Raw genomic sequence first — 10,861 nt, forward strand, 5'->3', positions numbered from 1 at the left:
GCACCTGCCTGTAGTTCCAGCTACTTGGAAGGCTGAGGCGGAAGGATTGCCTGAGCCCAGCAGGTCGATGCTGGGGTGGCTGCGAGGGTGCTACTGCACTCCAGTCTGGGTGACAGAGTGAGACTCCAACTCAAAAAAAAAAATGAAATTAAATAAAATTCTCCTTTCAGTACTTTCAGTACCTACACTTGCAATGATCTCCAGCACCAGCAAGAGTAGTGGTTTCCAAGACACAACTTTCAAGGCATGTGGGAATGGGGTGCTAATAAAAAGAAATTCTACCCTTTTATTCTCTGTAGAATTTAAAAACTTATCTTCCTTAGCTTAAACTCGAATGTTTAGAATAATATGATTTAGGACAATCAATACATGTATTGATAGAAGTATAATACTATATAGGATATCTGCTATACATGTTTAACTTATTTTTATAATATCCTTAGAGTTTCACCTGTGACTGTTTTTCTTACTCAAAAAGCAGAAAAATTTCTTTCTTAGAAAGAAGGCTACCAGTCCCATTCTTCTCAGGGAATGATTATTTGTTCTCTTTAAAGCCCAGATTTTTCAGTGAATCCTCCAGCACAGCTCTTCCTTCCAGATATTTTTTTGAGAACTTGAAATAATAGTCCTGCATCTTTTGGGGCATGTGAGAACCCACATGCGTTCTCCTTATCCAGTCATAGTAGAAAAAACTAATTAGCGTCCCAACACCACTACTGGTGGAGAGCCCTTGGGAGTTAGGTTTTCTTTTTCTTTTTCTGTATTCTGGTGTGTCCTTGTGAAAAACTATTTTAAGATAATAGCAGAAAATAAAGAAGATTGGCAGAAGGATTTTTAGGCTAAGGCAGAAGGATTGCTGGAGCCAAGCAGGTAGAGGCTGCGGTGGCCATGAGCGTGCCATCCTGGGGGACAGAGTGAGACTCCAACTCAAAAAAAAAAAAAAAAAAAATCAGCCTATGACAGACCTGGCCATTTGCATCTTTATCATATTTTCCTAATATTTGCACTTTTTTGGGGAGTGGTTCATGACCAGGTGGCCATGGCCAGGAAGATTTGTGCAATGATGGAAAGCCTTCAATAAAGATATGAATTTTGCTAAGATTTCCAAAACACAGCATGCTTTTGGCAGTACAGAAAAGTATTCTCCCGGAGACAGAGTGTTGAGATAAGTTTGAATGAAAACAAGTTGGAAGAGAACCAAATAGCATGGTCGTGGAGTCTAGATTTTTGATGAGGGAGCAGAGGGAGAGTTAGAAATAAGGTGTGAGAAAACAACCATAGGAAAACTGGCTAGAAGAAAGCCAACTTTGGCTGAATTTAAAATGAACCAGAGGGACCAATGGTGTGAAAAGCAGCGTGACTGAAGATAACTGGTGTGTGGTGGGGGCTGTCAGAGGGAGGGAGGGTAGACTGCACAGAGAAATAGAGCCTTAGTATAATGTAAAAAAATGATGTGTAAATAATAATGACCTGTGGTATTTTTAATAGCATAGGTCTTGCGGTGAAAGGACAAGCACAGGAGAAAGCATATGATTATTTCATCATCTTTGCTAAATGTTGGTTTTTATAAGAAGTAGTGTTTTCTTAAGTAGATGAAGAGTTTGTGCATGGATACTGCAGTGCCCACCAGGGCGCCTTCTGCTTAGGCTCAGTTAAATATTTAGACTCGCATCTTGACCATAGGCCCCTTCGGACTCAATTTACTCAGAACGTTGTAGGGCACGAACTACAGAGTGCCCGAGGACAGTGTTGGGTGCTCCTCTGCTCTTAGAGTTCTTTGATATATAGAGAGATAGGGTCTCATTCTGTCGCCCAGGTTTCCTCTCCCTCTCATAATCATAGCTCACCATATCCTCAAACTCTTGGGTTTAAGTGATCCTCCCATCTCAGACTCCCAAATATATATGACTATAGGTGTGAGCCGCCATGTCCAGCTAATTTTTTTTAAGAGACAGGGACTCACTCTGAAGCTGGGGCTGGTCTCAAGCAATCCTCCCTCCTCAATCTCTCAAAGTGCTGGGATTACAGACAGGAACCACTGGGCCTTGCCTACCGTCGGAGCTCTTGCAGCAGTCTTTATTACCATTTATGCAGTTGTCCAGGAGTGATTCTCTTTGGCCCTTCAGGTGCAAGAAATTAAGCTCACATCCAGTGGGCATAGAAACAGCCGTTTAGAAGTCTCATGCCTCACAGGAACCAATATCACCCGCAACAGCTCCCATCAGGTGTTTATGGTTCATGTATCGTTCTACCCAGTCCAGATATGTTACTAGTCAGGATTCATTATTATCATCGTGTGACTGAGCAATAGAGTTGACACACTTTTTATCAGGTTAACTGGGGCGCAGAGGGAGAAAGTTAATTCTCAAGTGGAAATAAAAGTGACTTTGTTAGCCCTTTACTGGCAGATATCTAGAAAGGCTCTTACACATGTGAAGTTATAAGGCTGCCCAGGGTCTCTCACCATCTCACGATCCCAGGCCCGCACTTCTTGGTGATCAATCAACATTTGGTGAGTGTACATGGGTGATGTGATGTCGCCTGAGAAAAGTGAGTTCCGTGAAATCGAGGGACTGAAATGGACATGGTCCAAACCATGTTTCAAACTTCCCATAAGGGCTGGTAGCCAGGCTATATTTTTATTGGTTATTCCTCATAAAAACCTGTAAAGTGGGTTTCCTTTTGTAAAGGAGGCACGAAATGAAACCTACCACGAAAATGTTTTTCTCTCTGAATAAATATTTTGATAATGGCAAAAAATACAGGTGCATATTAAGGAGGGGTTATGGTTTTCTTTTCTAAAAATTTTATTTTATTTTAAAGGTGTGGGGTACAATTCAGGATTAGGTATACAAGTGTTCATCATACAGGTAAAGTTTGGGCCTACCTTTTGGTCCCCACTTTGCCTGGTTTAAGATCAGCTACTCTTATTAATGTTATGTGCCCTCTCCTTCCTTTGGGTTATTGCCTCCGTATACAATTTCCACAGTCTTAAAATGAATTTTTCTATTTTTTCACTCTGTCAGTCAATGCTTTGAGTAATTTTATATCTGGATAACTGCTATTTAAGACATTGAAGATAGTTTTAGAAGAACTCTGAGTTCAGTATCCTGATTGCTTCTTACTCATTTGCCTTTGGTTGAATTTCTATTTTACGTTAAACGGTCCCACTTCTAGTTGTTCTGTAATTCCCTGCCACCCTACTGTGTGTCCTGCCTACACCTTCTTTTACCAGTCTCCCCTGTCTACAGGGTTTTGCTGTCTTCCTTTCCTTAGTTCTCCTAGCATTTGTTGTGTGACCAGCCACCGAAGACACCAAGACATTTCTATTCTGATCAGGAGACTTAGATTGTCGTGAGATAGACTTGTCAGGTTCAAGAGGGAAATCAAGGGTCAATCTACACTCATCTTGAAGGATAGCTAATTAAGAGAGGACAGTTGTTTGAGAAAAGTCTTCCTCTGTTTGATCACCACATATAGCCACGTGAGTTACACATGGAATAATCCCAGGGGATGCCATTCACACAGACTGCAGCTGGAACTGGGTCTTCTCGGGTTGTACAACACAACAGCAAGGCTCTTCCAGAAGTAGACTTTGAGACAAAAATAAAAATAGCTTCTTTAGGAAATAGAACACTACTATGGAAGTAGGGAATGATACAGGAGAAAAGGCAGCTAGTATAGATGTGCCGTTAAGCAAACTATCATGGCAGGCAACTGGGACTGAATCCTGGAGGAACTGTGCAAACCCATGCCTCGTGATGATCCCATCTGGAGTGCGAGGGAATCGGGACATTTATACATCAGCAGCCTAGAGTTGACAGTTGAGGGCTGCTCCCAGAAAGCGTTAACTCCCTGGTACTTGGGCCTGCTGCCTGTGGGCAGAATAGGCTTCTGGGGGAATAAAAATATCCCTGAGACAAGAGATATAGATACTAGCGTTTTCAAGTCACTCAGGCACAGTGGATGACAATGACCCCAAGGATGTGGACAGGACTTGAGCATCGTCTGCTATGACACCTTGCATTTTAGGTCTGGAAATGACATGACAAAGCAACTATTTTTTTCCATTTACAAATATTCCCGCCACAAAGTTCCCAAGGGTTTTTAATTGAAATATGAGAATGCGACCCTTAATCTGATGTAGAAGAAGCAGTAAAACAGAGTGACTAGAAGCCTTTGAGAGTCCTGCTACTTGGGTATAAACCCCATCTCTGCTGTTTGTATAGTTGAGTTTAGGCAAGTTCTGTGACCTCTTTGTGCCTGTCTCCTCATTTGTAGAATTGAGACAGCGAGGGTTGTTATGAGGATTAAATTAGATAACATGAGTAAAATACATAGACAGCACAGATCGTTAGGGCCAGAGATAAATAAGGAAGCATTTTTGCATTCACAGAGTTTAAATTTTAATGCGGAAGACACTTGAGCAAACAGATCCTTTTAATGTAACATGATTAAATTTCAGATAGTGCCAGGCACGAAGTCTATTGAGAAAACAGCGAGGGTGCATTTAGCACGCTCCGAGGAGTCGGATTGGCTTCTGGAGACAAATGATGACTACACTCCCTAACAGGAGGGCTGGGTGGAGAGAGATCTGCTGGGCTCAGAGAACAGTGCTCCATGTAAAAGGACGTGTGTCTCACTCACCTTTGTTTCAGTTGTGTGGGATGAAGAGATGGAGGAGTGAATTTAGGCAATGACATCAAGAACTTCACTGCTCTGAGGCTGAGGAGTGTGAGGCGGGGTGGAGGGTTAAGTTTGGGGATGGAGCGGGATGGGTAGGGGCTGAACCTCTGTGGTCCATCACAGCACTGCCTCTTGCAATCGCACAACTGTAGACAAGCCCTCTACTCACTTTAATTCCTTGGCTCTCCAGCTGAGCAATGAAGGGCTTCGGGTAATGGGGTAGTGATCAGGGCTCTGTCTAAGCAGAAGCTTTTTTTATTTTTTATTTTTTAGAGAGAGAGTCTCACTCTGTTACCCAGGCTGGAGTGCTGTGGCACAATCATGATTCAGCAGCCTCAACCTTCTGGACTCAAGCGATCCTTCAGCCTTCTGAGTAACTAGGACTACAGATGCATGCCACCACGACCAGCTAATTTTTTAAAATTTTTGTAGAGATGAAGTCTCTCTATGCTGCCTAGACTGGCCTTGAACTCATGGTGTCAAGCAATCCTCCTGTCTCAGTCTCTCAGAGTGCTGGGATTACAGGCATGAACCACCCCGCCGAGCCAGGAGCTTTGGTTTTGCAGGTAAAGTCTGTAGCAGGCTCTGCAGTTGCCACGGACTATGATCTAGAGGGTTTTGTGGGGAAGTGTCTGCTCCACTCCCACACTTTCCATCTGCAGTTCTCAGTTCTTTGCCAAATTTCCCCCAGTTCCTTGGCACCAAGGCTTGATCTGAGTGGGCTGTGTCTTGGAATTTGGCTTTTTGGGGTCTGTTCTCCAGTCCAGGCCTGTTGAGGTGGTCTTACTCACCTGGTTTCCAACAGTGCCTGCTGGGATTTGGCAGGCAGACCCCAAGCCCAGACTAAGGACAGAAGATGATGGGAGACCCTCACAGAGCTCCACCAATGGAAGTGGAGGGACCACACTGTCAGAGCTTCTAATAAGTGATTCATATCAGAACTAGACTTTTGGTGTTTGGGAGACAGCACACATCAGGGATAGGACTCTCATGATTTCTCTCTGTTGGTATTGCTACCCGGTGAAGGTTGACATTTAAGAGGTTGAACAGTTGGATTGATCTTAATGTAGTTCCATTTCTACCCAAAAAGACAAAGATGGCAAAATGAGTTTCTATGTAAATTTACTGGTCAAATGGCTGTGTCATTTGACGTATGGAAGTCACCTGGTTTTCTTACTTAGCTGGTGTTCTAGGCTGTTTGCAAAAAAGCCATCCAGTCTAGTCAGTTCATTTCTTTCTCCAGTCATTTGTCTCTGTCATATTGTAATGAAGGAATCAAACTACTTCTCAGTAAGACTTACCTATCAGTTAAGGTTAGGTCCAATTGTTAGTAATAGTACAATTTAAAAAATAGTAGTTTAAATAAGGAAGGGGCTTTCTTTCTTTTTTTTTTTTTGAGTTAGAGTCTCACTCTGTCGCCCAGACTGGAGTGCAGTGGCCGCTCCCGGCCACCACAGCCTCGACCTGCTGGGCTCCGGCCATCCTTCCGCCTCAGCCTTCCAAGTAGCTGGAACTACAGGCGCGCGCTACCACGCCCGGCTAATTTTTGATTTATTGTAGAGATGAGGTCTCGCCAAGTTGCCCAGGCGGGTCTCGAACCCGCGGGCTCAGGTAATGGGGTTTTCTGTTTCATCTCGAACTTGTACTTCTTTCTCGCATTAATGTTAGGATGTAGACAGTCCAGGGTAGTATGATCATGTTATGCCCTAAAGTCTGCAGGTACTCAAGCTCCTCCTACTTTGTTTCTCTGCCATGCAGGACCTCCATGGTCACCTTGTAATCCAAGATGGCTGCTCCTGTTCCTGCCATCATGTCCACATTCTTGCTAGTAGTAAGAAGAAAGGGGTGAAGGGGGCATGGTACCTCTCAAAGGCCCTTCCTGGAAGCTGTGTATGCTTCTTTTTCTAGAATACCATTAGTTAAAACTCAATGGCACGGTCATTTTTACTTACAAGAGGGCTGGGAAATGTAGTCTTTTTTCCTGGGTGGTTATATGCGCAGCTAAAATTCAAAGTTTCTATTTCTAAAAGAAAAAAATGGAGAGGATATATAAGGGGACAACTGGCAATTTATATCAATAATTGGATCTGCCATCGACCTTGGCTCAAACCTATGGCAGGAGAGGCACTTATAACTGACAAGCAGTAAAGAAGCCTCCAAAGAGTTTTGACATCAGAAAGGCTTTATCTGAGTAAGGGAGGTGGGGGAAAGAGTCTTAAAAAAACCCCACATCCATTTGCCTGTTTTCCCTAATAAGGAGATACTTTATAGCCTATGATGCAGTGCTCTGGGAAAAGAATCAGCATTTTCCCCCTGATTTTAATGGGACCTGATGTAATAGGAATGGACTGCAGTAAATATTGCATACAATTATTTATTAGACTTGTAAAAACGTCCTGTTGCTGAGGCCTCTGGGCATATGGTCAAACCTAGAATATTAGACTGTAAATACAGCCAGACTCAGCAAACACAATTGTGAGGTCATTCTATTAAGGCCCCAATGGAAATGTTGGGTACCTATGGGGCTGGAAGTAAACCGATTCTTTGGGGAGAAAAGTGACCTGGGTAGGCGGCAATGGTCCTTTCTTTGTAATGGGTCTGTTGTTGCTGAAGGGAGGAGGCTCCCTTAATTCTTTGTGTCTGTGCGGTGTGGGGCTTTAACCATATTGGTCACTGAGGTTACAGCCCAGTTCCCACAGGGACTGATTCCATTGCCAATGATTAAGGAATCACTAGAAGGATAGTGTCCTCCTTCACAGAGAAGGAGCAGGAGGAGGTGAGGGCAAGCTGTCTCATGATTTTCTTGTCATATAGAAATAGACACCCTATCAAGACCAGCCTGAGCAGCAGAGTGAGACTCCATCTCTAAAAACAAAAAAAGAAAAGAAAAAAAATTTGCTGGGCATGGTCTCAGCTACTTCAGAGGCTGAGACAGGAGGATTGCTTGAGCCTAGGACTTCAAGGTTTCCGTGAGCTGTGATTATGCCACTGCACTTCATCCTGGGTGACAGAGCAAATCCCTGTCTCAAAAACAAACAAAATAGTCACACTAATGAAGAAGTGCTCAAGATGAACCTTAAACCAGGAGTATTTGAATGTAAATCCAGATTCTGCCAGTTAACATCTAGATGTTCTGGAGTAAATTATCCACATTTATGAATTCTGTAGTTATTGTGAGGATAGCATGAAAACGATGAACACAGAGTAGAGTGCTAGCTGAGGTGTATCATAGAGAAGAAGGTTAAATACAGATAACTCTGTCATTTCTCTAGCTGGCAAAGCAAATGGGATCTGCTACCAAGCCTCGTGATGTTACTAAATTTTGAAGGCACCGTATTTTCCATGTGTTCCAAGCATTCCAACTTAGCTAAAGAGGCAGGCTTATGAACCAAAGCATTTCCTGTGGGAAGAAGAATAGCCTTCTGGTCCTGTTTTAGAACTTTCCCTAATTTATTTCACCTTTCATTTTGGATATGTTGTAGAATTCCAGAAAGGAAAGAAGTGGATAGGTTGTCTAGAAATGTTTTATCTTAAGGCAGAACTGCAAGCAAAACATATTAAGGAGTTGAGGACACAGCCTTATATTTAACTTCCCAGTGAGAGGCCTGGATGCCACAGTATGGTCAGGAAATTCACTCCACCCTGTAGTAGCTATGCCAGTCCACTCATGGGATTAATCTTCATATAACTTCAGCTCTTTCTTGTATAGTTTAGGTGCTTTTTTAAAGTTCTCTTTTGACGATATTTACTAAACATCTATTATGTTCTTGACACTGTCAAAGTGCTGAGACACATATTTGGTCCTTAACAGAACAAAAACATCATTTGTCTTACCTTTTAAATAAGGGCCTCTTATATTGAAGAAAGTTCTTTATTTCCTTTTAACCTTAACTATACTTCAACTTAAATTATTGGAATCAGTGATTTTAGTCTTCACATCTAGGTTCATATCTGAACCCTGTCTAATTTCTCTCTGTGTGTGTTTATGGGAAAAACTGCCAATTCTTTGAACTTAAAAAAAATTATTGATTTGTATATTTTTGACCATCAAATGCCCCATAAAGACACCAGATTTTTTTTTCACTTTGGAAATGTATTATAATATCAACATTTAAATGGAAAAAACTGAACAAAGAAGCTGTAATTCAGTCAGGAAATTCAAATGAACTTACAAAATACAACAGCTTAATTGAATGAGTCCCATGCTAGTCAATTCACTATTCACATAAAATATGAAATGAAAAATCCTTTTGTTCAACAGTTTGAAACAAAGCTTTAAAATTTTAAAGTTCCCTGTTCAGTGGGAAGAACCCCCATTTCCTTTACTTTCGCTGATGTCACTGAAAGTAAGACTTGGAGAGAATACTTATTTTTAAAAATGTATCCTTTAAAACTGTTTTAAAGGGAGAACTACGAGCCTTAAGAGTGGAGAGAACCAGTAACCCATTGGCTTGCTTCTGGGTAAATTTCATCCCCCTCAGCCCGTCTCCCAGTAGACGTCAGTGCAGCTTTGATGTACCTTTTTCATGATACAGAAGTCTTAAAACTTATATTTCAAGTTTATGAGATCATTAAGAATACCATTTTATTTGACTCATCGGTACCACAAAAGAAGCAAAATACACATTTGTAGAGACCTCTGTAATTTATAAAGTATCTTCATCTCCCAACACCCTATAGAATAAGTCAGGGAAATGTTATTTTGTTTTCTCAGTTAAGAAAATGAAAGCTCAGAGGTTGAGGAGCTTGTCCTGGGTCACCCAAAGAAAATGACAGAGCCATGGCCATAATTGGGTTTCCTGTGTCTCAAATTCATGTTGATAGCCTATTGTACTCAAGTCTGTGAAAACTCTCTTTCTAGAGGTCCATTTGAGTCATTTCCCACAAAGATCAACCTTTACCTTTGGAATCACACTGGCCAACTTTTGTTTCACTGGCATGCGTTGCTTATCACAATGTCCACTGCTCCTTTCTCTGAGAAAATCCAGGCACATTCCAGACACTCGCATCTAATCAGCTCCGATAGTGGGAAACAGGTCTGGACTACCACGCGGGTGTCACTTGGCACTTGCCCAGTGGCTGTGGGGTGACCCACTCATTCTGAATTCTTGAACCCCAGTGACCTGCCTTCTCTGGTATGCTGGATACTGACTTGGGTTTCCCTTCTCCTTAAAACCATGCCGACTGGGATCGGTGACTCAGCCTGTAATCCCAGCATTTTGGGAGGCCGAGGCAAGTGGATTGCCTGAGCCCATGGGTTTGAGACCAGCCTGGGCAACTTGGCGAGACCTCCTCTCGACAATAAATCGAAAATTAGCCAGGCGTGGTAGCACGTGCCTGTAGTTCTGGCTACTTGGAAGGCTGAGGCGGATGGACTGCCGGAGTCCAGCGGGTCGACACTGGGGTGGCCGTGGGAGTGCCACTGCACTCCAACCTGGGCGATAGAGTGAGACTCCAACTCCAACTCCAAAAAAAAAAAACAAAACAAAAAAACCATGCCCAGGTGTCTCTTGCTGCGGATCTCTTGGCTGTCATCCTTTTTTGTGCCAAACTTCTCAAGAGTATATGTGCACTTGTTATTTCTGATTCCTCTTTTCTTACCCTCAACTTGTCAACCTGGTATTAGCCCTGCCCTTCCCCCTAAAAGTTACCACCAATATTGAGATCCTTATATGTTTACCCAGATTTCTTTTCCCTAAACCTAAACTTGTTTGCACCTTTGTTCTTAAAACCCTCCTCTCCTTAATTGTCCGGCTCTGGCTCTCTTTCTAGATCTCCACATACCATTTTCTTTTTGTGTCTCCTCTAGCTTAATTTTCTTTTTTCATTCCCTAACAGTGGTCTTAACTCATGGTCCTTGAAGCTCTACTCACTTTTGCCTCCTAGCAGACAGTTGTTTTTGTGGCTTTTATCACTGACCTCAATTTTGAGTGGCTCCCAAGTCACAGCTCAAGTTGTGTCCCCATTTCTCAGCTTCAGCCTCAAATCTTCAGGTGCCTACTAGACAGCTCCATTTTGATGCCCAGCTGCCATCTTAAACTTACATCTAAACTCGGATTCCTCTTGATTCCTGTCAGACTTCTTCCTTTCTGTTGGTGTGTCATTCCTCTACTCACTCAAGGTCAATGTTTTGGGTTATTTTGAATTTCTCTGTTTTCTTCCTCCAAACACAACA

Source organism: Carlito syrichta, unplaced genomic scaffold (assembly GCF_000164805.1).
Source record: "Carlito syrichta isolate Samal-C Ts95f unplaced genomic scaffold, Tarsius_syrichta-2.0.1 Scaffold302306, whole genome shotgun sequence".
Classification (NCBI taxonomy): domain Eukaryota; kingdom Metazoa; phylum Chordata; class Mammalia; order Primates; family Tarsiidae; genus Carlito; species Carlito syrichta.